This window comes from Pongo pygmaeus, chromosome 7 (assembly GCF_028885625.2).
Source record: "Pongo pygmaeus isolate AG05252 chromosome 7, NHGRI_mPonPyg2-v2.0_pri, whole genome shotgun sequence".
NCBI classification, from domain to species: domain Eukaryota; kingdom Metazoa; phylum Chordata; class Mammalia; order Primates; family Hominidae; genus Pongo; species Pongo pygmaeus.
In genome coordinates, this window is record NC_072380.2 from 7,933,526 (window position 1) to 7,957,992 (window position 24,467).

The following is a 24,467-nucleotide window of genomic DNA, read 5'->3' on the forward strand; positions in this document are numbered from 1 at the left end:
ACCTGTAGTCTCAGCTACTCAGGAGGCTGATGTGGAAGAATTGCTTGAGCCCAGGAGGTTGAGGCTGCAGTGAGCCACGATTGAACCACTGCACTCCAGCCTGGGCGACAGATTGATACCCTGTTTTGACAACAACAAAAAGAATGAAACAAAATAACTTCTCAAATAGCTAGCAGAGGCAGATCTGGTTCTCAAATGCACGTTTTCCAGGTTTCAATTCTTGTTTCTAGCAGTATTATGGAGAAACATGATCACTAATAAATGAAGGAGTGGAGGTTTCAAGTTCTGATGAAAAGATGGTGAAGAGAGGAGTTAGTTGACTAGGAGTGACTAGGATTGGGAAGAAAATGCATGACGCTACTTAGAGGAAAGAAGAAAAATAAGCATAGAGGTGACTGAGCAGACAGAAAGGACTTGGAAGAAGCGTGTTTGGCCCTGTCTCTGCATTTTTTCCCCTGCATTAGTAACTTCCCTGATGACTTGGATGAATCCTCTCTTCCAGGGCACCCAGCATTCCCTTTCTGTCCACTTCTCCTTTCCCAGGGCCCATACAGTCTGGGAAAGCATGCTCTGCCAGCTTCTCATATCTTTCCTTCCTTAATCAGCCCCTAGCATCTCTAGATAACCCATATACACCTGGAGTTACACATGTCCCAGTCTTTGCACTGCAGTGAATTCAAAGAAAGGTAGACTCTAGCTGCGTGCAGGGGCTCACACCTGTAATCCCAGCACTTTGGGAGACAGAGGCGGGCGGATCAGCTGAGGTCAGGAATTTGAGACCAGCCTGGCCAACATGTTAAAACCCTGTCTCTACTAAAAATACAAAAATGGCCCAGCATGGTGGCTCACGCCTGTAATCCCAGTTACTCGGGAGGCTGAGGCAGGAGAATCGCTTGAACCCGGGAGGTGGAGGTTGCAGTGAACCGAGATCTCACCATTGCACTCCAGCCTGGGCAACAAGAGAGAGAAACTCCGTCTCAAAAAAAAAAAAAAAAAAGATTTCTTCTGTGTGCATGGCTCAGCTCTGTGGTCCGCTAGCGTCCATCCTCAATCTGCTTCCAATCTATGGAATCAGGAAAGACTGAACCAACCTAGATTTATTAATATTTTAGTATAACATAATACAGTGTTACTTACAATGGCATTGACCGTATACCCCCTTTTGCTCCTTGGAGGAAAGGCAATTAATAGCTATTATGTGAGTTAATAAAATAAGCCCAGAATTTATGAGTGTAACTAACCTGTTCCCGTTGGTTTTCCTTGTCTCCCGCAGGCAGAGAGCTGATCAAAACAGCAAAAGCAAAGCAGTGCCCCTGGCCCAGTTCTGAAGCCAACCTTCCTTAACCACTCAGACCCATCCCTGGTTAGGACTTGCTGTGGATTCTCAGGTGACTCCATCTCAGGATAGAGGGACTGAGAGGGGGTATGCAACATCTCAGACCCAGAAACCGTTGATTCTGTCTAAAAACACAGCAATAACCACATCCCACCCTCTTGATTTAAATGAAAGTGTTTGGGAGAATAAAAGATGAACTTTTTTTTCTTTGTCAGATCTTGCGCTCATTTGGTTCCGGTGGGGAACAACAGCTATGAGAGAACAAGTGTATTCAATTAGAATTAATTCCCCTCTCTTATTCTCATAGCTGAGCAGGGCTCAAGTGCCTCTCATCTGAAAGAGGTAATAAGATTTAATCTGTCTCCTCATCTACCTTCTGCAAGTATACTTAAAAAATTAGCTCTTGGGACTCTTCCAAACGGAGTTTTATGAGGCATTTGCTAAGGTAAACGTTTTAGACTTTGAACACAGTTCAGATTTCAGGGGAAGTACTGAAATCTGAACTGTGCTGCTAACTGCCCTGCCTTTCAACTCAAGACAAAATAACTTTGAACTAAAATAATTATATTTTTATTGTTTTCCACTGTGTCCCCAAGTCTATATCACCACCACCCCTAATCCCACCCCGCAGGAGCTAACTCCTCCTTCCTGTCCCTGCAAGATCAAAACTCTTCCTGGAAGCCCCGCTAGCTCTGTCTGCTCGCCTTCGTGGCAGATATCGCTATTGTACTTTTATACTCATTTGTGTGATAAGTACTTCAATGTCCACTTCTTCCACGAGCCCCTGAGCCCCTGGAGGGACAGGACCACACGTAGTTTTTCTCACTGTTACATCTGCCTTGCCAGGCACATGGTAGGCGCTTAATAAGTATTTAGTGAACGAATGGCTTGTTTGGTGACAGTCCAAAGGCTGGGGGACAGAGGGAAAGCTGCCTCCTGTCGGGCCCCAGACGGGTGGCGCTGATGGAGAGGCGGCTAGGATAAGGCCTCCAGGACCGAAGCGCCCACCCGTAAGGCCCCTGCCAAAAAGACCTTCCTGAAGGCGGAAGAACTGCGAGAGTGCCTACTTTGGCCCAAGGCCTGACCCGAGGATCCCAGGGACCCTTGCCCTAACCGGCCCCGCCTCCCGGGCCCCAAACCCGGACACGGCCCCGCCCAAAGCTCCGGCTCCTAGGGCCCGCCCCTGGCCCCGCCTCGGCCGACCGTGGCCTCGCTCCTGGGCCTGCCTCAAACCCTCCGCAGGTAAAGCCTCCCGAACGTGAGCCACACTCCGATCCCCTCCTCAAACACCTCCCCGTTTCCCACACCCTGGACCCCTCGCTCCGTCCCGGCCCCGCCCCAAGCCCAGCTCCGTCTCGGCCCCTGAGCCCAGCCCCGACCCACCTCCCGGTCCCTGGGTCCCTCCCGACACTGGCCCCTCCTTAAGCTCCGCCTCCCAGGGCCCGAGCAGCACCTGGCCATACCCCAGGGCCCGCCTCCTGAGCGTAGGCTGCAGCCTGGACTCGGCCCCGCCTCCCGGATCTTGGGCCCCTCCCCACGTCGGCCAGACCTAAGCTCCGCCTCCCAGGGTCCGAGCACCGCCTGGTCATGTGCTATGACATAGTCAACGCCCCACCCCGGCCCCGCCTCCTGAGCCCTTCTCTAGGTTGGCCTTAGCCCCGCCCTAAGATCCGTCTCCTGGGCTCTGCTCGGAGTCCCGCCTCCTGAACCCAATCATCGTTTATCCCCGCCCTAATGCCCGCCTCCAGGACTCTTATTCTGCCCCCACGCAAGGCCCCGCCTCCAGGACGCCACCAACCTGGACGCTTCCGAAGCCCCGCTTCCAGGATCGCCCTATCCTGGCCCCGCCCCAGGACCCGCCAACATGGACTCTCCCCAGGACCTGCCCCAATGACGCTTATCCTGGCCCTACCCCAGGCCTCGCCCTCATGTCGCTCATTCTGGCCCCACCCCAGGCCCCGCCCTCAAACGCTCATCCTGGCCCCGCCCTAGAGTCCGCCCCCACGACGCTCCTCCTGACCCTATCCCCGGTCCCCGCCCCCTCTGTTCCCCCAAGCACTGCCCTGGGCCCGCCCCCTCTTCAGTCTAGGCCTGGCTTTTGCCCGGTTTCCCGGCAACGCTGCGGCCCTGCCCACGTCATGGCGCCCGAGGAGAACGCGGGGACCGAACTCTTGCTGCAGAGTTTCAAGCGCCGCTTCCTGGCTACGCGCACACTGCGCTCCTTCCCCTGGCAGGTGGGCGGCGGGGCGAGGGGAGAGGCCCGAGGGGCTCGCTGGAGTCCAGGGGCAGACGGGATGGGTCTCTGTGCTGAAGCCCCCCGCGCTCCCGCCACGTGAGTGCCTGGGCTCCCGCCGGTCAGGGCCGCGCGACCCCGTCCCCATCCCTGGGGCCTGGCCAGAGTCTCTCGCACCCCTCCTGCCCCGCGGGCTGGCGGCGGAAGCTGGGGGCGTCTCCGCCGTCATGGGGGGCAGATGCACGCTCGGTGTGGGGTAGAGTTCACGATCATTTTCACGACTTCTTAAAGGCAGTAATCGTTCTGGTCACTGGGCTACAGCTGCCCTCACCCATTCTAAAAAGTCAGCGCCCTGAGGACCGCGGGTAACCATGTCCTCCTGAGCGCAGTGACCAGGTCACAGGCTGTCCCTCGCGCCTCAGTGTTCTCATCTGTATGTCGAGCACTGCACAGAATCAGCTCATGCGCTGAGGCTCTCACGCCTGTGATGGAAGAGACAGAGAAGGGCGTGGCCTCTCGTCTCCCTGGGGACCTGCCATTCTCAGCACAGGCGCATGGCAGGCAGCAGCCTCCCTTATGCCTGCACAGGGGCTTAATGCACCCCGCCCCATTTGTAATTCATGTGCGGTGAGCTCACTGGGATGAGTCAGTTTGGATACGTATTCCTCCCTGAGTCTGCCCCATTTTATGGGGTGTTGCTTAATCATTTGCGTTATTCCATTGACATAAAATATTTAGCACTCAGAGATCATTCCTGGTCAGGAGAAATTTGTGCATTTTTAACCCAAAATAGAAACCGTCATAAAAGCATCATAGATCTCCATTCAATATTGACTATAGTTGTTCACATGTCCACGCTGAATGCTAACTTGGGCTCACCCTCAACACCCACGAGGTGGGTACTATTATCACTCACATTTGACCAGAGGGATTGTTTGATTAGGGTGAAGTAGTTGAGAGTTCAGACCCAGGAGACAGCCTGCCTGCTTCGAATCCTGGCCCAACCCCTGGCCCTGTGTGACCTTGGGCAAGTGACTGCATCTCTCTGTGCTATTGTTTTCTTATTAATAAAATGGGGGATATAATGATACCTACCTCTTAAGGTTGTTGTCAGAGTTGAGTCCAAAAGCTTGTGGATCAGTGCCTGGCTCATGGTAAATGCATGTCGGTGTTAGCTACTGTTTTTATTCGGTCTCAAAATGTTTAATAAATGCCTTACGTGAGCCAGACACCATGGATCAGCAGTACCCATGACAGATGAGGCTCTGCTTGCATGGGAGAGCCAGAGAATAAACAAATAAATGAATAAACAAGAAAAGACCAGATGAGAGTGGCTTTAAAGCCAAGAAAACAGGGAAATGGTGAATGGAGCAACCGGGGAGAAGAGTCACCAAAGTCGCGGAATCAGGGAAGCCTGTGGGCGGCAAGCCACCCAGGCGCCGAGGCAAGAGACAGAGGACATGAGCTGTTCCAGTATAATAAAACATAAAACAAGAATAGTTATACCAGATCTAGATCTTAGATATGATTATATATAAATATCATTAATCATTAGTTTTTAGCCATTACTTTTTTTCCAATATTATAATAATCCTTGCTCTATAATCATAGCCTAGGAAAAACCAGGCCATACAGAAATAGGAGCTGAGGGGACATAGTGAGTTGTGACCAGAAGACAAGAGTGCGAGCCTTCTGTTATGCCCGGACAGGGCCACCAGAGGGCTCCTTGGTCTAGCGGTAATGCCAGCATCTGGGAAGATGCCCATTGCCAGGTGGACTGTGGTCCAGCAGTAGCGTAAGTGTCAAGAGAAAACACCCTCTACTTAGCAGACCGGGAAAGGTGGGGGGTGGGTCTTCCTTTCCCTGGGGGAGTTTAGAGAAGACTCTGCTCCTCCACCTCTTGTGGAGGCCCTGACATCAGTCAGGCTTGCCCACAGTTATCTGGAGGCCTAACTGTCTCCCCGTGATGCTGTGTTTCAGTGGTCACACTCCTAGTCCGCCTTCATGTTCCATCCTGTACACCTGGCTCTGCCTTCTAGATAGCAGTAGTAAATTAGTGAAAGTACTAATAGTCCCTGATATGCAGAAATAATGACATAAGCTGTCTTTCTGTCTCCTCTCCCTCTCTGCCTCGGCTGCCAGGCAGGGAAGTGCCCCCTGTCCAGTGGACACGTGACCCACGTGACCTTACCTATCATTGGAGGTGACTCACATTCTTTACCCTGCCCCTTCTGCCTTGTACCCAATAAATAACAGCGCAGCCAGACATTCAGGGCCACTACCGGTCTCCGCGCATTGGTGGTAGTTGTCCCCCAGGCCCAGCTGCCTTTTCTCTTATCTCTTTGTCTTGTGTCTTTATTTCTACACTCTCTCGTTGCTGCACACAGGGAGAGACCCACCGACCCTGTGGGGCTGGTCCCTACAGAAGCCTTCCCCAAAGAGGTGGCATTTGAACTGGGGCCTGAGGGGTGAAGCAGCTAGCCATGGGAAGGGCTTGGGGAACAGGATATGCAAAGGCCTGTGGTGGAAACAAGCCAGCTGTGGTTGAGGAACAATAGCAAGGCAGCCAGTGTGGCTGGAGTGGAGTGAGCAGGGTGGGCAAGGGGTGAGGGAGAACAGGCCAGAGAGAGGGATTAGGACCAGGTGTTGTAGAGCCTTTTACAGCATGGAAGGAGCTCTTAAGCAATGAAGTACCTTGCCCTGTGTCACATACCAGCCGAGACAGTCTGCCTAACTCGGGAGCCAAAGCTCGCTGCTGGGCTTGAGGCCCCTGTAAGAGGTCAATATTACCCAGGCTGGTACGGGCACATTCTGCATTTCCACTTAAACTCAGATGGCAAGCCCATCAAACCTTGGTGCCATGGCTGCCCTGGTAATTCCTGGCTGACCAGTGCAACCAGGGAACTGGTCCATGACCTGGGTGGCAGCTAAGTAGCCAGGACTAATGCGGCCAAGAGTCAGTCTTCTAGCCTTCTTCCTGTCACTCATCCAGGTGCACCCTGCGACATCTGAAGGTCAGGCTTTCAGCTGCTGTGGCTTCCACTTCCAACTGGCTCCACGTCCCCAGGGAGGGATCACATAGGGCTTTGCCCACACATTCTATTGCGCGTTTCATGTTCCTGTGAATGCGCCCTTGAGATTTCTCTCTCCCCTCCACACAGAGCTTAGAAGCAAAGTTAAGACACTCATCAGATTCTGAGCTGCTGCGGGATATTTTGCAGAAGGTAAGAATCCCAGAGTCCCTAGGACTCATGACCCTGCCTCCTGAATCTCTCCGGAAGACGTGAGAGAAGAACCACAGGTGTGCTTGTACTCTTTAAAAACACCCCTGTTCAAAGAAAAAAACCATTGAATCAGCACTGCAGGTGGGTGTCAGCACCTCCGAGAGCTCCAGCGCTTTCGTTTTCTATCTAAGACTTAGACAAAGACATCAGAATATACAAAAATCTGCATGAGAGGGGGGAATCTAGGGAATGTTTTTTAAACCATCCACAGCAAAAACAGAGATGACGGGTGCAAAAGAGCTTCTGGCATTTTGTAGATGCTCAGAGACTTTCTTTTTTGCATTCCTGAGGCCTGTCCTGCCCACTCCTGTCTATTCTAGACCTAAATGGGCCCTTGCTTTGCCCAGGGTGGGGTTTGGACTCAAGCATATCTGCATGCAGGTGAGAGACAGTATCAGGATCACCACCCGGTCCAGCCACAGCCTGACCTTGGCCTTGAGGGCGAAGTGCAGATCACCCTGCATCCTGGGTCTTCACTTTCGAAAGGCCATGAGCCCTTCAGAAAAGACAAAGCAACAGACTCCCTCCCAGAAAGAAGTGCACCAGAAGAATACGTTTTCCATACAAACTCAGGGGAGGCAGACATCCTCCACCCCCACCCACCCAGCCCATCCTAGGAGCCCCAGTTAAGAATTCCTGTGCTAGAGGTGAACCAAGACTATCCACGTGGAAAAGATGCAGCCACAGCAGGGAAGACTTTCGGGCAATACAGTAGGTCAGGGTTTCGAGCATGGAGATACCTGAAGTTATCTCGCACCCTGCTCTGAGTTTCACCCTGAGCCTCACTCTCGTAGGTGGTGAAGCATGAAATGTAGGGAGGGCTGCTTTAAAATCCAGCACAAGGCTGGGTGCACTGGCTCACATCTGTAATCTCAGGACTTTGGGAAGCTGAGGTGGATGGATCACCTAAGGTCAGGAGTTCAAGGCCGGCCTAGCCAACATGGCAAAAACCCATCTCTACTAAAAATACAAAAATTAGCTGGGCGTGGTGGTGCACGCCTATAGTCCCAGTTACTCGGGAGGCTGAGGCAGGAGAATCACTTGAACCTGGGAGGCGGAGGCTGCAGTGAGCCAAGATCGGGCCACTGCACTCCAGCCTGGGCAACAGAGCGAGACTCTGTGTCAGAAAAAATGAAAAACCAGCACCAGCCTGAAGAGCCTGTGTATTGCGTGGGGTACTTTCCTGCCCTTGGGCAGAATCTGCATCCCTCCCAGCCAGCAGGCACTGCGGACCATCTCCTCCCTCTCCCTCCAGGCTCCTGTTTTCTCACCGTTCCCACTCCTGCTGCACCATTCCCTCTGCCCTCCTTTCCCAGTGCCAGGCTGTGGCCACCTCAGAGCTTGCACCGACTGTTCCCACTGCCTGGAACTTGCTCGTCCTGCACTTGGCTTCCCTTGGCTTCAGCTGGAGTGTCACCCTGAGCGTCCCCTCCCCTCCATCCTGTCCCCAGGGACACACGCTCCAAGAGAGCAGTTGCCGAGTGGGCCTTCCCGCCTCTTTCATAGAGCCAGACAGTTGGCGGCTGTCCTTACTGCAAACCCTGGTTCACACTGGCTCCTCTGGGAGGGAGGTGGTTTGGGCCCACATGCCCTGTGTTCCTGCTCAGAATGGGTGTTAGAGATGCCGCCATAGCCTGTGCCGCTTCAGTGGAAGCATTTTTAGGAAACGGCTTATATCTTAAGACAAACTTCAGATGCATGGGGCCAGAACGCTGTGTCCATCTATATCTTTGCTGAGGGATCAGGTAGCCTGGAGTTTGCCCTCTGCTGTGTTGGCTTGAAGCTCATAGGAGACCTAAGATGGGCTCTCGAGCAACCAACGTTCTGTCCTTTGCCATAGACTGTGAAGCATCCTGTGTGTGTGAAGCACCGGCCGTCAGTCAAGTAGGCCCGGTGCTTTCTCTCAGAACTCATCAAAAATGTCAGTTATGGGCAGTGTCCGCCCAGTAGCCGGACAGCATAGCCACCTGCGTGCTGGAGCCCCCGTCCTTCCCAGGCCCTGGGCCTGCTTTGCAAACCCCAGCATGGCAGGATCCTCTCCAGGCAACTGGCTGCAGCTGCATGTGACCCATGGGAGACAGTGCAGGGCGGGAAGAAGAGGGGGCCAGTGTCTCTCCCTCACTCTGCCTCCTGGGGTTTACACAGCAGCTGCTTCTCTGGGGCCCCAGCTCCTAGCATGTGGATTCTCATTCCTACCAAGCTGGCCCAGCCCACAGCACTGGAACCCTCACCCACACCCTCTCTCCTGCCCCCCGAAGGGTTTGGAGTTTCCTGCTCTTGTCCGTTTCTGGGTTGCCCAACAGGCCCCTTTTAGAAGTTTTAGCTCTTGCCATACCTTTGGAACTAGTTCCTCTGGTGAATTCTCTGCATTGATCCTGCTGGAATGATCTCTTTCCTGACTGATATAGGATGGATTTTATTTTTTACTTATTTATTTATTTTTTTGAGACAGAGTCTCACGGTGTTGCCCAGGCTGGATTACCGTGGCACAATCTCGGCTCACTGAAACCTCTGCCTCCTGGGTTCAAGCAATTCTCGTGCCTAGCCTCCTAAGAAGCTGGGACTACAGGTATACGCCACCATGCCTGGCTAGTTTTTGTATTTTTAGTAGAGACAGAGTTTCACCATGTTGGCCAGGCTGGTCTCGAACTCCTGACCTCAGGTGATCCGCCTGCCTCGGCCTCCCAAAGTGCTGGGATTACAGGCATGAGCCACCGCACCTGGCCTAGGATGGATTTTAAAGAAGGGCCCGAACATGCGGGGTTTGACATGAGGATGTCGAGAGGCCATTCCTTAGTAGGCAGTAGCAGAACTGCTGAGTGAAAGGGCCACACTTTTAGCAAATAAACAATCCCCTGCTTCTCCAATACCTGCTTTCTCCCTAGTCCTCCCCAAAAGGGCGCATCTGTGGTCACCAGCAGGTCTGCCCTGTGCCACCAGGAGAGGGCAGCAGTCACCCAGTGTACTCTGCTGCTGCCCTGTGAATCTTAGGATGAGGCCAGCCGTGGAGAAGCAGCCTGCTGACAGCCACAGCCTGCAGCATAGGCTGCCCTCACAGTTCTGCCTGGGCTCACTTCAAAGCACTTTTTTTTTCCTCCTCTCTGTGTTTGATCCAAACACAGAGCTCTCTATCATGGTCACGTGGCAGCTCTCACAGAACCCTTGTCTCCTGCCCTAGACTACACCTAACCCTACCCTCTCAACACCTCTTGTTGAAGGTCCTCCCGTCCAAGTTTCCCCACCAAGTGGAATTATTTTTTTTTTAGAGACAAGATCTCTGTTGCCCAGGCTGTCCTCGAACTCCTGGGCTCAAGCAGTCCTCCTATGTCAGCCCCTACAGTAGCTGGGACTATTCAGCACACACCATCACGCCCAATGAAGTGAATATTTTATATGCCAGCTGGCCGGTATTACACATTCCATCCCAAATCTCCCCTCCAAACTTGGTGAAAATCATCTCGCCATTTTCACAGATTAGAACGAAAGCAAACAAGCTCTCACTCTGTCTGCCCCCAGCACGAGGCTGTCCACACGGAGACTTTGGATGAGCTGTACGAGGAGCTGGCGGAGACCCTGATGGCCGAGGAGTCCACCCAGGGCCACCGGAGCTATTTGCTGGTATGAGAAGGGCACCATCCTCCCCCTCACAGCCCAGATACCCTTCCTGCACAGACAAAGTGAAAACGTGGGTGTGGGTTTAAATCCTGACTCACCCATTCTGCAGTCTTAGACATGAGGTCCATTAACCTTCTTTAGCCTCAGTTTCCCTGTCTGTAAATCAAGCACTTCAACAACAATAGCATGTCTCGTGGGGTTGTTGAGCATTTGTCCAATAGGTAACACACACTACCTGCTTCACAAGGACCTGGTGCCCAGTCCTCAAAGAATACTTGACAGGGCCAGGTGCGGTGGCTCATGCCTGTAATCCCAGCATTTTGGGAGGCTGAGGCGGGTGGATCCGAGTTCAGGAGTTCGAGACCAGCCTGGCCAATATGGTGAAATGTGTCTCTACTAAAAATACAAAAATTAGGCTGGGCGTGGTGGCTCATGCCTGTAATCCCAGCACTTTGGGAGGCTGAGGTGGGTGGATCACCTGAGGTCAGGAGTTCAAGACCAGCCTGGCCAACATGATGAAACTCCATCTTTACTAAAAATACAAAAATCAGCGGAGTGTGGCAGTGGGTGCCTGTAATCCAAGCTACTCGGGAAGCTGAGGCAGGAGAATCTCTTGAACCCAGGAGGTGGAGGTTGCAGTGATCCAAGATTGCACCATTGCACTCTGGCCTGGGCAACAAGAACAAAACTCTGTCTCAAAAAAAAGTACAAAAATTAACCAGACATGATGGCACATGCCTGTAGTCGCAGCTACTTGGGCAGCTGAGGCAGGAGAATTCCTTGAACCCAGTAGGTGGAGGTTGCAGTGAGCCAAGATCGTGCCACTGATTCCAGCCTGGGTGACAGAGCTCAAAAAAAAAAATAAGATAAAACATAGATACAGAAAATCACAAAGGAAAAACATAGCATATTGAAACATCACCAGGCAGCCACCCCTTCATAGCCACACCCGGCCCCTGACCACGGCTGACCTGTGCTCCATCACCAGAATTCCATCGTCTCAGGAATGTTGGATGAATGGAATCCTGTGTGGCCTGAGATGAGTGTCTTTCATGCTGCATGACACCCTTGAGGCCCGTGCAAGCTGTTGACATGTCAACAGTTAGCTGCTTCTCATTGCTGAGTGGAAATTGGTCCTGTCATCGTTTACTCAGCCATGTGGTGGATGGCTACTTGTCTGCTAAGCCACTTGTCTTCTGATTGCTGGACTAACTGTCTCGCCCTCTCTTGGTGCAGGCCTCAGGGGGCTCTCCGAGAGCACGGCCATCATCTCCCATGGCACCACGGGCCTGGTCACATGGGATGCTGCCCTCTACCTTGCAGAATGGGCCATCGAGAACCCGGCAGCCTTCACTCACAGGTGACCTCGGGATGCAGGGCAGGGCACCGAGGCAGGCTTACCCTAGTGCAGTCGCAGAAACCGTCCCCTTTCTTCGTGCCAGGACTGTCTTAGAGCTTGGCAGTGGTGCCAGCCTCACAGGCCTGGACATCTGCAAGATATGCCGCCCTCGGGCATATATCTTCAGCGATTGTCACAGCTGGGTCTTCAAGCAGCTCCTAGGGAAAGTCCTTCTCAATGGCCTCTCATTAGAGGCAGACATCACTGCCAACTTAAGACAGCCCTAGGGTGACATGGCCCGGCTGGACTGGGAGGTCGTGATGGTCCATCAGCTCTCTGCCTTCCAGCTAGATGTTGTCATTGCAGCAGGCAATGCCCAGCCCTGGGCACCCTATGCAGGCGGTGTTCTTGCAGCTCTACTCAGCTCTTGGCTCTGGGAAAAGGGAACAATGGACGCTGTCGGGCATGGACATGATGGGGCTTCCAGAAGGGTTACTCTGGGCCTCCAGGGTGACATCAACGGACAGGGGTGCCTCTTAAGGTGACCTTCAAGCCACAGCCCTCTTGTTGGAGACAGGCATACTCCCGTTACAGTCGTCACCACATGGCTGTGTCCCAGAGCCATGCCCTGTGTCCTTCAGAGACCACAGGAGGAAAACAACTACTTCTGGGATAAGGACAGGGCCCTTGAGAGAAGGTGGTGTTTGGCTGGGCCACCAAAAACCCCTCACCTCTGCCAGCACACTCAGTCCCCTCTCTGGTCGAACAGAGCTCTGCCTGTGGTCCTGGGTCCCAGCCCTGAAAACCACAGGTCCAGCAGTGGACAGGGGACACAAGCCCACACCTGCAAGCCAGCAGACTAATTAACAGATGCCTGAAACACGAAGTTCATGGCAGGGTCAGGCTTTGTGTCTTTCGAAGCCCTCTAGATAGGCCGAGAACCAGAGCTGGTTTTTTAAGGAACACCAGTGAGTCTGGAGATTTTTTTCTTTTGCTTCGGTCTTTTGCAGCTTTCTCTACTAAGGGTTCTCCTTTTTCACCCAAGTAATTGCCTTTCCATCTAATGGCCCAAATGGTCAAATGGCATCTAATAGTCTCATATGAGCGCTGCCTCTCTGGCCTCGCCCTGCTGCTGAGGTCAGCATGACCTGGAACTGTCCGCTGCTCCCTTTCAGTAACCTGAAGCTTTCACCATAGACGTGCTGTATTGCCCAGAAGCCATCGTGTCGCTGGTCGGGGTCCTGCGGAGGCTGGCTGCCTGCCGGGAGTACAAGCAGGCTCCTGCGGTCTAAGTGGTCTTCACTGTCCACAACCCAGAGACGGACCAGCTGTTTACCACGGAGCTAGGTGAGCCCCCATGCCCACCTGGGCCTGCATTGTCCCCGAGCTGTCCCTGCAGGACTCCAGTGGAAGTGAAAGAACTGGGCACCGGGGAATGGCTAGGATGCCCCACACTCCCATACCATGCGGGGAACTCGGGCAGAGGCCGGTGAGCAGGGTGGGCTTGGGGCATGGGGGGCTTGCAGCAGGAGGAGGGCAGCTCAGCACAGGGAGGGAGGGTCTGAGCCCAGCAGCCCTACTGTGTTCTTCAGAGCAGGGTTCCCTAAGCCCTTGGGCCTCGGTTTCCTTATCTATAAAATGGAGGTGGCAGGAGAGGCAGTCGGGGTCAGGGCTGGACACAGCTGTGGCCTGCAGGACGCTGGAGCACAGGCTGTAGAGGCGGATCCACCAGGCCACTGTCCTGAACACCCAGTCGATGGAAGACGAGCAGGGTGACTGTAGAGAAGGGGAACTGGCCCCGTAGTGGGCCAGCCACTGTCCTCAGACCTGACATTTGTCAGCCCCCAGCACCTGTGAGGGTGTGCTGTCATTGTCCCATCTCACCAACAAAGACACTAGGACACACAGAGGCCAAGCGACCCCTGAGCTCCCGCAGACTGCAGCCCGGCCACCTGGCTCTCGTGCCTCCACACGACACACTCAAGCCCCCCAATGCCACCAGCCTCTGCCCCAGCTCGCCCTGAGCACAGCCCCTCCTGACAGCCATGTGCACAGATGCACCCGCAGCAGCCTCTGCCTGCACACAGAGATACGGACGACCCAATGTCTGTCCACATGAGGCAGCCCGTTAACTACAGATCCAACAAACAAGCCAGCAAACGAAAGCATACTGGGTTCCAAGACAGAGTCCCATACAACCTCGCACAGGAGTCTGGCTGGGCACGGGGCTCAGGCCTGTCATCCCAGCACTTTAGGAGGCTAAGGCAGGAGGACTCCTTGACGCCAGGAATTCAAGACCAACCTGGGCAACATAGTGGGACCCCATCTCCACAAAACATACAGAAACTAGCCGGGCGTGGTTGCACACACCTGTAGTTCCAGCTACTCGGGAGGCTGAGGTGGGAGGATGGCTTGAGCCCAGGAGGTGGAGGCTGCAGGGAACTCTGATCTCGCCACTGCACTCCAGCCTAGGCAACAGAGCAAGACCCTGTCTCAAAAAGGCAAAAAAAAAAAGGAAGTCTTCCTTCAGATACTTACGTGAAAAAATACCTGCAAAATCTTTTAAGTGAAAAAAGTGCCAAACAGCAAAAATAGTATAAGCCCCCACCCACCCTTTTTTTTTTTTTTTTTTTTGAGACAGAGTTTGGCTTTGTATTGCCCAGGCTGGAGTGCAGTGGTGCCATCTCGGCCCACTGCAACCTCCCACCTCCCAGGTTCAAGCTATCCTCCCATCTCAGCCTCCTGAGTAGCTGGGACTACAGGCGTGTGCTACCGAGCCTGGCTAATTTTTGTATGTTTTGTAGAGTCGAGGTTTCGCCATGTTGGCCAGGCTGGTCTTGAACTCCTGTCCTCAAGTGAACTGCTGCCTCAGCCTCCCAAAGTGTAAGGATTACAGGCATGAGCTACTGCGCCCAGCCCCATTTTTGTTTAAAAACTAATAATAATCACCCACACATGGTTATGAGTACCTATATTCCCAACTACTCAGGAGGCTGAGGCGGGAGCATGGCTTAAGCCCAGGAGTTTGTGGCCACCTTGAGCAACATAGCAAGACTTCATCTCAAAAACAATGATCACAATAATCATTTTCACGTAAGTATACCTATAGGGGAAAACCTAGAATATGTACGTAGCAGGCTTGTCCAACCTGCGGCCCAATACAAATCTGTAAACTTTCTTAAAACAGTACGAGGAGTTTGTGTGATTTTTTTTCTTTTAGGTCATCAGCTATTGCTAGCGTTAGTGTATTTTATGTGTGGCCCAAGGCGATTCTTCTTCTTCCAATGTGGCCCAGGGAGGCCAAAAGATTGGACATGCCTCATATACACGGTAACAGGTGCCATCTTTGGATGTCAGGATTATAGAGACTTCTACATGTTCATGTCTGTACTACTTCATTTTTGTAAATACGCATTTTCCACTTGTAACAAAAAACTAATTGAAAATCATCCCGGGTCACAGTGTCTCACGCCTGTAATCCCAACACTGTAAGAGGCTGAGGCTTTGGGAGGCTGAGGTGAGCAGATCACTTGAGGTCAAGGGTTCAAGACCAGCCTGGCCAACACGGTGAAACCCCATCTCTACTAAAAACACAAAAATTAGCCAGGCATGGTGCTGCACGCCTATAAACCCAGCTACTCGGGAGGCTGAGGCAGGAGAATCACTTGAACCTGGGAGGCGTTGCAGTGAGCTGAGATTGCGCCACTGCACTCTAGCCTGGGGAACAGAGTAAAACTCCGTCTAAAAAATAATAAAAGAGGCTGAGGCAGGAGCATCACTTGAGGCCATGCGTTCAGGACCCCATCTCTACAAAATAAAAAAATTACTGGCATGGTGTCACGCACCTGTCATCCCAGCTCCTCAGCAAGTGGGAGGATTGCTAGAGCCCAGGAGTCGAGGCTGTGGTGAGGAATGACCGTGCCACTGCACACCAGCCTGGATGACAGAACAAGATCTGTCTCAAAAAAAAAAAAAAAAAAAAAGAATCATTCTGGCTAATGGCTCTTCAGACATCTGTGCTTATAAGAACACCAGCCCCTTCTAAGCTTTGTGTGTGTGTGTGTGTGTGTGGTTTTTTTTTTTTTTTTTTTTTTGAGATGGAGTCTCACTGTCACTCAGGCTGGAGTACAGTGGCACAATCTCAGCTCACTGCGACCTCCGCCTCCTGGGTTCAAGCAATTCTCCCGCCTCAGCCTCCCAAGTAGCTGGGATTACAGGTACCCGCCATCATGCCTGGCTAATTTTTGTATTTTTGTAGAGATGGGGTTTCACCATGTTGGCCAGGCTGGTCTCGAACTCCTGACCTCAAGTGATCCGCCCGCGTTGACCTCCCAAAGTGTTGGGATTACAGGCGTGAGCCACTGTGCCCGGCCGCTTTCTAAGCTTTGTGAAGAGTGGGTTGACTGAGCAGCCAGGTAGATGTGGGTTCAGATCTCTGCTTCTGTCTCGCTGTGCCAAGTGCTGGGGCAGATGTGGGCAGAGAGTGGACAGCGGCATGGTGCCTGCTGCTAGCCATTTCTATGAAAAACCACATTTCTGGTCCCATCCTGGAGGCCAATTCTAGGTACGTGGGTGGGCCTGGGAACCTGTGAACCAAGTAAACTGACTTGGACACCCCCCCACCCTGCCAGGCCTGTCTTAGCAGCCCCACACAATACGCTCATGTCCTGTCCCCAAACACCGCCATCCTCAAACACGTGCTCTCTTCCCAGGCCAGGCCGGGCCGGGATCAGATGGGAAGCAGAAGCTCATCATGACCAGAAACTGTTTCCCTATGGAGAGCACTTGGAGATGGCAATGCTGAACCTCACACTGTACGACTCACACACGACTCCAATGTGATTGTAAGAATCATGTCACCCTCGTGGAAAGAATTTTTATATGGGAAAGCGGATAAAAGTTTCATTGGACTAGAATGTTTGAAGAATGTTAAATTCCAAGTCAGGAACCACAAACTGCCCTCTAATAAGACATCGGCTATCTAAGCATGTGGGTGCCCCCTTTCTGCCAGCAGTTCTGGTTCTTAAGAAAATCACCATAAATCAGACATGAAAATTCTGGCTCCAAAAACAGCATTTTCTTTGTGCAACTAAAAACGTGTGTATCAAGTATGACGTTCCCCCAACGTGGTCACACTCGGTTCCTCAGAAAGCCAAGCCCGCTGCAGCTGCCATTTCCCTGGACACACTCGGTTCCTCAGAAAGCCAAGCCCGCCACAGCTGCCACATCCCTAGACACACTCGGTTCCTTACAAAGCCAAGTCCGCCGCAGCTGTCACATCCCTGGACACACTCTGTTCCTCACAAAGCCAAGCCCGCTGCAGCTGCCACATCCCTGGGCTTATGGTGCAGCAGGTGCTTTTTTGAAGGCAGGAATCAAAGTGTTAGGAACACGGCAGAAAGGTGACACCTGGAGACCAAATACAGGATGAGGAGTACTGCAGGTCACAGAGAAGTCACAGAACAGTAATACGCTAGCAGGGGCATGAGGCGTGAAGAACAGAAGAAGACAGGAAGCGTTTCCGAGCCTCCAAAGAAGAAATCAGGGCCAACCTCAGCTTCCCGGGTCACAGAACCAATTCATTCACCAGGCGGCACCACTGCCGTCATTTCAGTTTCTGGCCACTGGGAGGCGCCGCTCGAAAGGGTTTGCCCTGAGACTCCAAGAAGAAGCTGCGGAAGGACAGCAGGTGTCCTGGGGTATTAACCTCTGGCCCAGGAGTTATGTGTCCGTAACCAAAGGGAGTACAGTCTGCACCCAGCTCTCATCCCATCAGAGCTACTGCGACTCACGCAGGTTCTTCCGGAACTGGTTTAGCTTGCCTGCAGGATCAGGAAAGTTTGAGAAAAGCATCTGCAAAATACTAACGAGCAGAGCTTACTTCATTGCCTGTCCCCACCCCATCCCATGTCACCACCTGGCTGACCCAAGGTTCCCGACCCAACAACAACCCCTCCCAAGTCCCTAACTCCCTCACTTGGACTTGAAACCCTTCACACCCCAGCAGCGCTCCGCCTCCAACTTGACATCATGCTTTCTGGAAACTACCCCGTATGTCCCACTTTCCCACACTTGGTGCCCTGGAGCACCTTCCGGCCTCTACATGCTGTACGTTCCCCTGTGAGCACCCTCCTGTCGGCCTCTGGCCAACACAGTCCCACCCATCTGTGGGCAACAAGGGGGTGTCGGTGTTCTTTTCAGCCTTGCTAAACTGTCTGAATCAAGGATCACAAACTACAGCCTGCATGCCAAATCCAGCCCACAGCTTGTGTTTCTAAATAGTTTTATTGGAACAAAGCCACACCCCTTAATCTACAGATGATCTGTGGCTACTTTCACACCACAACAGAGTACCATGGTTCTGACAGAGACTGGGGGACCTAGTCTAAATGACTTCCGACCTGGATATTTACTGAAAATCCTCCCAATCATTCTGTTGACAAGAATGATGTATTACGTTTTGCAAGAAGAAACAAGTAACTTTGCAGAATTCCACCCATCTTTCAAGGCTGGTCCCAGAAGCTCCCTTTGCCCGCCTACCTACCTGATCCTGATCACTTCCTAAACTGCAGCCTGGCCCACCTGGCTCCAGCATCATTTGTGGAGTGTCAGCTCCATAAATCCAGAGGGCAGGTGGAGGTGTGTCCTAACTTTCCCAAGCCTACTGTACCAAAATGGGACAGCAGAGTAGGCCAACCTCTGTGACTTCTGCTCCCTCCCTAGCTTTTCCACCAGAGCCCGCATGGTCCCACCCTGGCTGTGGGAAGCAGGGATCAGGGAGCATGGCTCGGTGCCAGTCTCCAGAACCCTGCCCACCCTGGCGTGGTGGCAGACATGGCTACCTGCAGCTGAGCTGCCAGTACCTCTGAGTCCTCAAAGACCAGGCCATTTTCTACATGTTTCACCAGCTCATGTAAACTGCAAAGAGAACCAAGGGAGCCTGAGAGCTGCCTAGAGAAGACACAAGACCCCTGGAGTGCCCAACTGGGCTCCCATCCACCCCACGCTGAAGCCAGGCTGGGGGTTGGAACAGGGGGTGTGGTTTCTGGGTGCTGGTTCTTAGATTTGGCATCTGAAGGGTTTAAAGGTCTGGGGGGGCTGCACATCAAAATGGCCAAACTGATTTGAGGAGGGAGCCTTAAGGAGGGTTTGTACCTTCTGTGCTGGATGCTCTTCAAGGACTGAAGAATTATTTTTGCATGTTTTTCTTAGTTTCATGGCCATGGAACAAGTAAAGGCAAGCCCCTGGGGACGGGCTCAGCACATAAAAGATGACTTTTCTAGGGCACCAGGTTTTATCCCGACATTCCCTTAGCTCAGCTCACACAAGCGGCTCGCATCCCTGAATCCCATCCAGGGGCCGGCTCCTGAGCAGGTGCCAAGGGCTTAACTTGTGCTGGGGCTACTTCTTCTAGAATCTCCTCTAGTGTCGCCCTTTCAAACACCAGTCTATGCTGGGTGGAGTGAGCCATAGCATGACACTCATTTAACTGATTCAAACCCACCAAGTGAGCTTGGCCAAAAGGGACAATGGTGGGAGAGAAAGAAACAAAGAAAACCATGTAAGCCTGCAGGCAATTCCCGCCAATTCTACTCCAGGAGCAAAAGCCCCGAGTGGAGTTCTAGTATTTAAGGTGCTTTTTTTTTCATATAAGGTTGGTGCAAAAGTAATTGCCATTTTTTAATGGCAAAAACCGTGATTACTTTTGTACCAACCTAAATATAACATGAGCTCTAAATGGAAGCAACTACTTCAGTGAGGCTCAGCCCAGCCACAGTAACCGCAGGGCTCCTCCTCCTGGCCTCCAGTGTGTGCTGGACTGACCAAGGGGCAGGGCCTCACTGTGGGCAGCTCGCTCCGCACTGCTTTCCCCTCAGCGGTGGATCTGGGAAGCTATCCCCAGAAAGATTCGGGTTCTGCTCCTACCACTTGAAGTTCACGGCACACGCAGGCAAACAGCACCCGAACATGTCCACCAGCTTCATGGGCAGGTCCAGGCCACTGGAGGACGTGTCCAAACAGACACCCAGGTCCACCGACCCCACTAGGCAAGAGGGGTGGGTCAGAGCACTGGTCTCTGCCCTGGGAACACAAATCCTCCCAACACAGTGAGGCCAACATCCCCCGAGGGGAGTGAAAATTGGATAAGGCCCCCGACAGCCCCAAGCACAAGTGGCTTAAGCTGGCCAAGAAGCCACAGGGCCTGGCTGGGACATCTGAAAATGTAAGTTGACACTTGCTCTATGTAACCACAATTTGGTTTTTTATGCTGTTGTTTTGTTTCATTTTGTTTCGTTTTGTTTTGAGACAGAGTCTCACTCTGTCACCCAGGCTGGAGTGCAGTGGCATAATCTCAGCTCACTGCAACCTCCACCACGCAGGTTCACCTCCCGCCTGTAATCCCAGCATTTTGGGAGGCCAAGGCGGGCGGATCACCTGAGGTCAGGAGTTTATGACCAGCCTGGCCAACATGGTGAAACCCCATCTCTACTAAAAAAAAAATACAAAATTAGCGAAGCGTCGTGGCAGGTGCCTGTAATCCCAGCTACTCAGGAAGCTGAGGCAGGAGAATCGCTTGAACCCAGGAAGGCAGCGGTTGCAGTGAGCCAAGATCGTGCCATTGCACTCTAGCCTGGGCTACAAGAGCGAAACTCCGTCTCAAAATAATAATAATAATAATAATAATAACAATAATAATAATAACAGTAATAATAATAATAATAATAAACCACAGCACACCCACCACAAACCAGCTGTGAGTGTGAAAATAAAGTCAAATAGCTTAACATTTCTAAAGATTAGCTGGGGCCAGGCATGATGGGTCATGCCTGGAATCCCAGCACTTATGGAGGCCAAGACGAGAGGATCACTTGAGGTCAGGAGTTCAAGACCAGCCTGGCCAACATGGTGAAACCCTGTCTCTACTAAAAATACAAAAATAAGCCAGGTGTTGTGGCGCGCTCCTGTAATCCTGTAATCTACTCGGGAGGCTGAGGTGGGAGAATCGCTTGAACCCAGGAGGGGCAGGTTGCATGACTGAGATCACGCACTCCAGCCTAGGCAACGGAGCAAGGCTGTCTAAAACAAAGACTAGTTGGAGAATCCTGCCAGGAAAAGGCCCTCAGCCTCCAACTGCTCTGCTCACTCGAAGCTGGAAGATGCAGCTCTAGAGATGCATCAGGACCAAGCCACGACTCCCCACTTGGAGAAATCAACGCGGAAAGAGACGGAGGCAAAGGAGAACCATCTCACTGGGAGAGGCGACGCCGTTTGACATATCGTCCCTGTACCTCCCAAAGCCACTGCCCTCCCACACCTGGGTAACAGTGGCCCCAACCCCAGGCCCAGCCCTCCTGCAGGAAGGAAGAGGACTGAACGGAGGGTGTGGCAGGCTGAAAGGACGTGGCCTCCTCAAACCCCTTGGTAAAGGGCCTCTGGGGCCACCTGGCAGGGAGGGGCTGGCACACCAGGAAGTAGCCTCCTCCCGGGAGTTCAGCCAGAGCCCAGCTCCTTTCCCCAAGTGGCCTCCAGAGCCACCTTCTCATAAAAAGTACATCCTGCCCACCCCTGCTCCCCCTGCTTAACGCCCTGCCTAACGCCCTGCCTCCTCCCTGAGCCTCCTGCTGGCCTCTCACCTAGAAGCGGGGGTAGTCCTCGGCCCTCTAGCCACGGGGTGCAGACCTGGATGTGCTGGAAATGCTTCTGGTGGATGACGCGGCTGTAATACTCCCTCAGAGGCCCTTTGCCTTCACAGAGAAGAGCAGACACTGCCATGGACCCATCTCTGTCCCTGCCACATGGCCCCAGGCCCAAGACACACCCCCTTAGGAGGGATCCTTTTCCCAGAAGCTTCACCCCTCGGCAGCTCCAGTCAGGCCCCATCTAGGCCCTTCCAGAAGCAACCCAGGAGCCCCGAGACCTGCAGAGGTGTGTGCACCCTGACCCCTGACGCATAGCCCTGCACCTGCAGCCAGCTGGCCTCAGGCTGCAAACATGGCGGGGTAAGCACTGGCCTGGCACCCGACCGCCAACTAGGTGGACCCAGCCTTCTGTCTGTGTTGTGCACAGGGGACACGAGGACTCCCACTGCCCTGGCGCGGAGCACATGGCCCAGGTTCCAAGCCGCCCCTGCCCTGCCACAGCCCCCAGAGCACATGAGGCTGGTTCCAAGATGCTCCTGCCCTGCCACTGCCTCCAGAGCACGTGGCACGGGTTCCAAACCACTCCTGGGAGCCTAGAGGCCAGAGGAGGGAGGAGAGCAGGACCAGCAGCTGACCCAGACCCCGCCTCTTCCCAAACCGCTTCCGCTTTTCTCCCTCCTCACTGAATCACCTTGAAAGGGCTTAGCAGCAGTATCTGTGGGACAGGGGCTCTTCCGTTTGAAAAATTAAAAGAGGTTTGGTTAAGGCACCAATGACATGGCCGGGCACAGTGGTTCTTATCTATAATTCCAGCATATTGGGAGGCCAAAGCGGGTGGATCACTTGAGGTCAGGAGTTCAAGACCAGCCTGGCCAACATGGTGAAACCCTGTATCCACTAAAAATACAAAAATAAGCTGGGTGCGGTGGGCACCTGTAGTCCCAGCTACTCGGGAGGCTAAGGCATGAGAATTGCTTGGATGTGAGAGGCAGAGGTTGCAGTGAGCTGAGATCGCACCACTGCACCCCAGCCTGGGCGACAGAGACTTTGTCTCAAAAAAGAAAAAAAATAAAGACACCAATGACGAAACAACAAAAAAAAGATGCCTGGAAACTACTGAAAAAGTAGAAAGCTTGGTATCTACAGATTCAAATCTGGGCTCCCTGCCCTGCTGTGAAACCCCCTGAGCCTCAGTTTCCCACATGCCAAGCAGTATAAGACCCTATGGCAGAGAGCTGCAGTGAGGATTAAGGAGACAAGATCATGGGAAGCACAGGGTAAAGGCTGCGTGCCCCTCACCCTCTGCCATCCCCCAACCAAACAGACACCCAGGGTCCCAGGCGGTACCTGTTATCACACAGACGACAGAAGGAAAGTTGTGTCCGTCAAGAGTCAGTTGTTCAAACTCTGTGATTAAAAAAAGAAACAATTCTACATGGAATTTCTCATAGAGTTTTTGTTTGTTTGTTTGTTTGTTTGTTTGTTTGTTTTTCTGACAGACTCTCGCTCTTCCACCCAGGCTGGAATGCAATGGCATGATCTCAGCTCACTGCAACTTCTGCCTCCCGAGTTCAAGTAATTCTCGTGCATCAGCCTCCCAAGTAGCTGGGATTACAGGCGCCCACCACCATACCTAGCTAATTTTTGTATTTTTGGTAGAGACAGGTTTCGCCATGTTGGCCAGGTTGGTCTCAAACTCCTGACCTCGGGTGATCTGTCTGCCTCGGCCTCCCAGATTTCTAGGATTACAGGTATGAGCCACCATGCCCATTCAGAAAAATTTTTTAAATAAACAATAGCCAGAGTCACCTGGTCAGGTGGAGAAAGTGCACTGCTCTGGCAGGGAGGCCACCAGCCTCTGTGAGATACTCTCCTGGAGGAGGCATTTCAGCCTCATGGCCTGGTCACTCAATGATCCAACTGGGGATTCAGTGCGGCCCACCTCCACCACCCCTACTGTCCCCAGGCTGCCCCACCCAGTAGCCCAGGACAGGAACATGCTGCAGGCCAGGCAAGCAGCTCACAGCTCAGTGGCCCCGATAAGAACAGAGCTCCTCACCGCAGCCACACACCTACTTTCTAAAGCTGTCAGCAGGATAGAGAAGTCTTCCTCCTCTATGAGAAGAGAATTGAATGTCAGGGGCCTGTTTCTAGACACCACTCTTCCAGCTCACACGCCCTCCCCTTCTCATTGAGACCGTGGCGGGGTGGGGGCATGCAGGACTGGCAGGTGTGAGGAGAACACAGGTTGGCCAGGTGCCCGTCACAGCAATCCCAAGTGCCCCAGGGATCGTGCAGACCTGTCCAGCTTGTGCTGCTGACCAGCAGGGCTGGCCGCTCGCGGAGACGCGTCACCAGCCCGCTCCCAGCATCCCGCTCCGTGAAGACCGACTGCTCCGTGGCTGATTCCTCAGGTTCTGGGCTGAATGAGCAGAAAAAAACCCTGTGAGAGACCACAGAGCAGGCCCAGGACTCAGAACGGGCATCTCCTGTCATGGCGAGGCCTGCAGGCTCCCAAAGGTCTGGGTGCCCGGCCGCATCAGCAGAACCAGGCCACCCCTGCCATCCGAGGCCTGGGCTTGCTTTCTCTAATATTGTTGCTGAGTGCTAAGGTTACAACAGCAAACAAGACTGACTCATTCCTTTTCTCCACGGGACTTACTGTCTTATCATCCCCTGGACTCAAGATGAGGGTGCTAGGACGCCCTCCCACACCACCCCACCTTGCCCAAGGGCACACCTCAGGGTATGTGGACCTGCGCAAAGTCCCTTCCTTAGCCCCATGAGACACCCCAGGGGACACACAGGTCCACAGATCCTGCCACAGGCCTGGGAACCCTTTGGCAGGAGAGTAAGACAGTGCAGGGGTCCTCAAACATTTCTTAAAGGGCCAGAAAGTAAATACTTCAGGCTTTGCGGGCCACAGGTTCTCTGTTGCAAACCGCTATTCTGCTATTGTAGTTCAAAGGCGGCTATAGACAACTCAGAAGTTAATGAGTGTGTTGTGTCCCAATGAAA

The 24,467-nt window shown here is 53.0% G+C and overlaps 1 pseudogene; it reads left to right on the top strand.

Annotated features, from left to right (window-relative positions):
- The first annotated feature begins 3,434 nt into the window (after positions 1 to 3,434).
- Positions 3,435 to 19,077, top strand: LOC129043225 (putative protein N-methyltransferase FAM86B2; annotated as a pseudogene).
- The last annotated feature ends 5,390 nt before the right edge of the window (positions 19,078 to 24,467 follow it).